We start from the raw sequence: 5,739 nt of genomic DNA on the forward strand, positions 1-5,739 counted from the left end.
TCTCGCCCTCTGAGACATCAGCTCTGCAGCCCCTCCAGGATTGGCTGAAAAGAGGTGGAGGGGGGTCCTTGTGATCATCAGGGCCAATCCCAATCTGCTGCAGCCACCTGTGTAGAGCAGAGCAGCGCTATCAGGGAGACCTGTCAAAACCCATAAACAAGATGCATATCCACACGACAAGTTTATAATTAGAGCGAGGCGTGAAACGACCAGTTATCAAGTCCGATTAAGCTGCGTCCGCCTTGGATTTTTAACCTATTTATAAGTAACAGAACTATATTCGAGTTGTTGATAGTTTCAGAGTGAACACGCAAGCATGTTAAGCAAAGCAGATGTGAGTCCAAACCAGCTATGTGGTTGTGGTTTTCCAAGAGGCCCCTCCTCTGGTCCCCAAGGCTTGCTCTCTCTCTCTCTCTCTCTGTTGTCTCTCTCTGTCTCTCTCTCTCTCTCTCTCTCTCTCTCTCTCTCTATCTCTGTCTCTCTCTCTCTGTCTCTCTTCCACTCTCTCTACTCCTCCGCAGCCTCGAAAGCACATGGCAATGTGGAGACGAGGCACTCCATCTCCGTCTGGTTGTCTAAATTAAAATTTCATACCGCCCAGTTCAGCTAACAGTTCTTACTGGGCGTGCTCTAAAAGCAAAGAGGACAGCCTGTGAATCCTGATGTGGTGGAGAGAGAAACGCTGCCAGGCCGACGGAGATCTTGGCCAAATAATAAAAGAGGACAAGTCTTTCATATGAACATCAGGGCAGATATGGCTGAAACCTTAGCTGGCCTCTGGTTTGGGGAGAAAAACAAACTGGGGGAACGCTTTGTTGTGAAAAGCCTGGCTGTTGAATTAGGAGAGACACTGAATAAACATTCTTGATCTCGTCTAAGGAAACCACCTCATTTTGCACTTGAATGTTGATCTGTGAAGTAAACTCTCACTCCCAGAGGCTTTCATCTAGAAGAGAGAGCAGAAATCAAGGAATTGATAGCTCCATCTGTGCAGCTCTTCCACCAGGCCCTGTGTCCCACACACAGAGCTCTTTCACGGGGCCCGTGTGTCCCAGTGAAAAGCCAGCAGAAGACCTAGACCCACACAGACTGCAGGGCATATGAATAATGCATGGGGCTAATGCAGCTAGCTAGGCCTCCGACCGCCTCCTTCTGCCACTTTGCCAACACAGGCAACAAGAAGAGTGGAGCACAGAAGAGGAGAGAGAGACACACAGGAAAGACGTATGGGGGTTGCAGAGGTGAGGAAGGGGGAGAGGGAGGGGTGTAGGGTGGGGGCTCAGAGGGGCTGAGAAAAGGGGAAGGGATACAGAAAAGAGAATTGGTCAAGGCAAAGAAAAGAGAGAAAAGACAGGATATTGAAGGGGGAGGAAAGGGGGAGCATTTTAAAGAGGGTGAAGAGGGCAGCGGCAAAGAAACGAGGGAGTAAAGCTGCAGGAGAAGAAAAGAAAGAACAAAAGTATCTACAGTGAGACGTTCACCGGGAGGAGTGGGACAAAAAAAGCTGATCAGTGCAGTATTTCTCCTCCAACCAAGAGCAGACAAAGCCAGGCAGCAGACATTGATGTATGGTCAGTCATTAAATTAATAAATAAATAAAACGCAAACCTGTCACACTGTTACCATTTGTCTTCTTCCTTGCTTGCTTTTAATAAAGAGATTGTTCCCTCTTTCTAATGATGTGACAGCATTCTCCAGTTGATCCCAGTTTCAAATCCAAGACAGTAAAAAAGCTTGTCTGCGAGCTGTTGATGAGTCTGCTCCTAATCTGGTTCTGAATCAATAGTAATCGCGAATCCTGTCCTCCACTGTCGTGTCCTTAAGTCCCCAGGCTGCCCGCACACACAGCTCATCAGCGAGCCTTGTAGTCTGTCTGGCCTTTCACTCATTCTCCCTCCTTTACTCCCTTCACCTCCCCACCCCTCCTCCAATCTTCACTGTACATGGAGAATATTTGTATGAGGTGCTGTTAGGTAATGAAGGCTGTCTCAAACCTTCTGTTTCAGCGGCTCTGAGACAATCTCCCCTCCACCCCACCCTCTCTCTCTCTCTCTCTCTCTGCTCATTTTCCCACACAATGTCTCTCTGTCTCGGACAAAACAGTCAGTTATTCAATCCTGTCGCCTGGTATGAGAACACATGCAGTTCATAGAAGTACTCCACTCTCTCCTCAGGGGTTGAGAGGTAGTACTGAACTGGCAGTTTCTGTGCAGCCAGCTGGACAGAAAACAGTCCAATTAACGCTGCTGGGCCACTTCGGGCTGCTGAGGGTGAGGGACGGGGCCTGGAGAAGCTGCATTTAGACATGAAGTGGGAAAAACATGTCCACATATAGCTGCTGTCCTGCTAAATACATAATCCAGGCTAATGGATATGACAATCTGACTGACAGGATGAATTTATCTGTAATAAACTTAAACTCTTAGTCACTTAGCTGTGCGCACTGCTAAATGAAAACTGGACTCAGCACATGGACACTCTGTTAATGCAGTTACACACACTGAAACACACACCGCTTGCATGCACATACACACACATGCTCGCAACTCATACGCCTTAATATGATTTGCAACTGGAGCGTTACACAATTGGTAACCAGACTCCAGCAGAAGTCTTGCTGACTAGCTTTTATTTAGAAAAGACCAGTTGGCTACTACTGACATTTCGTTCCCAATCAAACACACACACACACACACACACACACACACACACACACACACACACACACAGCCAAATACGACACACCGGATACAGCTGCACCGCATGAGGTAGCAGCAGCAGGGGTTGGTTCGGCAACTCGACAATTCATTTTGGCTCACAGTCACTGGCAACAAAGCTGGACACAGACATCAGTGAACATTCAGTCCAACAGCAGCACACTTGGCAGATGTGTCCGCAGTGTATGAATATCTGGATGACTGACTTGAGGTGAGAGTGATTTATGTTTATGAGAAGCATCTGGTTTGCTTCAGATTCCATAAATGCAAACTTGTAAATGTAAGGGAACACCAAGCCCAGCAGACAACAAATACTCTAAAGATTCATTTCTCTGTGCAAAAGGCTGCGGACAAATGACTCACAGATGATAGGTCATGCTTTTGTTTCAGGGGCTGAGCTTTGACATCAGGTTAACAGACATACATTTACACTCATCAGACACTCCTTCTAGTCTTATGCTGCAAATGGTTTTATGTATTTCATGATTTTTCTACATTTAAGTTACTGTGCAACATCATGCTCACAAGCAGCTTCCACAATAATCACTGCCATGTTCTTATGTCTATAATTTCATTACATTTACTAATATTAGACTCATCCATGAATACATTAATAGGAGAGGATAAATTTGTGATCCCCTCACCTTCCCTCTAGTGCCAGTGGCAGATTGAAATCTGTGTTTCTTAGTAAAAGATCTCAACAACTATTGGATGGATTGCCATGAAATTTGGTACAGACATCACATCTCCCTCCCTCCGGACCAAATGGAATCACTTTGGTGACCCCTTAACATTTCATCATCAGATCAAACCTTCATGTTTGTCCACTGCTTTGATTCATGGTGATTCAGTAATGATATCACCAGCAGCTGTACTTTGCATTTACTGCTAATTACCAAATACTAGCATGCTACATTAAGATGATAAACATGGTAAACATTATACCTGCTAAAAATGAGCATGTTAGCATTGTCATTGCGAGCATGTTAGCACGCTAATGTTCACTTAGCTGAAAGCACCGCTGTGCCTAAAGCTTAACAGAGCAGCTAGCATTGTTGTATGGACTTGTAGTCTTGTTATCATATAATTCTTTGTTGTCTATTGTCCTGTTTTCTTGTTGTGTTGCTCATATTCGTATAAAGTGCCAAAGGGACAGGTTTTGTTAACACGCTTTGGCTTTATAAACTATGCTTTATGGCTTTAGGGCTGCAAGTAATGATTATTTTCAATTAATTTGTCGATTATTTCGATCAATCATTGGAAACAGAGGGATATTCAAATTTGAGAAGCTGGAAACCCTTTGTCATTTTACTTAATGAATCAATTCTAATAGATACTGATAGTTTCTGTTGATTTACTAATTCATTAATCAACAAATCATTGCAGGCAGCTCTATTTTATATAGGCTACTGTGGTATGTAGCGTTGCTATGCTATGGACTTGCCGATAACAATTAAACATAATAATAAATTAATCTTGCGCTCCCTATTGCAGTCTGCCGTCAAACAGCAGCTTGGTGGCGTGTTTGTCTGTTGATTGCCACTGTTACTTGTGACGTTTGGCTGGTTATTTTGCTGTTACCTGTCCCCCAGACATAATCACATCTCCTGTTCTTCATGCAGCCTGTCAGCTCATTCCATTAGCATTAGGAAGACAGGGCTCACTGTGCGCCGCTCATTTCATTTCCCCTTTCATCAGCGACCTGGCGAGGCTTGAGTTCCCCAGTGCACTATTAAATAATGAGTCTTTTGAAGATTAATAGTGCACTGCATTGTGTTACAGATTTCTATCAATGGTTGTGATGGTTCTGGAGAGAGACAGACAGACAGCGGGACAGAGAGAGTGAGAGAGAGAGGAAGATCTTGATGTTTTAGGAAGGCCTTTGGATGTTAGTGGATGATGGATGTTGCAAGTCTGGAAAACTGTCTGCCTCACTTCTTCTGTTGCTGTCTGAGCCAATTTCCTTCAACTCAACGATCCTTCAAAAAACTGCACAATAGCGGTCTTATCTTTAAGTAAAAGTAATATGAGTGCAGCCAGCAAGCCAGCAGCTACAATAGGCATCTGGGCTCTGTAATAATACTTACATACAGCTACAGCCAGACTTTAATATTTTATGTTACACCAAAGAATAGAGGAGGTGAAAACCTGGTTATAGGGAGCTGATGATTTACTTAGGCCTTATGATTTTCTTAAGGGTAATATAAATGCTTTTCATTCTCTTTATGTTTTACTACATCTTCATAAATAGTCGGCCTAAATCACAGCACCACTGCCAGTCAATTGTGCCATCACCATGGAGCTGTCACATCAATGAGGTCATGTCTCCTTTTTCCTCTGCTGGAGTAATACTCGTACAGTTTGAGGGAAAATATGCAAGTGCGCAGTAAATCCAAGCTCTGATCCAATATCCATCAATATGCCCATTAATAAATCCAACCCATCATTATATCCAGCAACCCATCAATCCATTCAAACATTCACTACCATTATGTACACTGATGCAACCCCTGACCCCTGAATTCATTGAATCCCTGTAGTGAGAAAGAGCAATATTGATCAATCAGCAACCTCCAGTATCCAGTAGATGCTACAATGGGAATCAAATTCTTTAACAGGTTCAATTATAGACTGATCCAATGATCTATTGGTCAAGGCATTGGAATGGAGCAGAAAACACCAGCCCAGCAACACAGTCTGCCCTGGAGACATGAAGCTCAGTCCAAAGAGGAAGAGAGAGGGAGAGGATGGCTGGCTGGATGCAGTAAGTGGGCTAGAGGAGCAGTCAGCAGGGCAGATCGAGGCTAATGCAGCCAAGCATCAAGTCTTTCCTGATGTGCAAGTTCTGCCCGTCGTGTTTCTCCTCTGGCAGAATGACCTCGGAGCAGCAACTGCCATCACATGTTGTAGCATACTACATCCCTGAGTCATAGCACAATGCCTGCAGCAGTGGCACAGCACAGGCTGAGCGCGCGCACACACACACACACACACACACACACACACACACACACTCAGTACA

Source organism: Seriola dumerili, unplaced genomic scaffold (assembly GCF_002260705.1).
Source record: "Seriola dumerili isolate Sdu_G_001 unplaced genomic scaffold, Sdu_1.0 BDQW01000160.1, whole genome shotgun sequence".
NCBI classification, from domain to species: domain Eukaryota; kingdom Metazoa; phylum Chordata; class Actinopteri; order Carangiformes; family Carangidae; genus Seriola; species Seriola dumerili.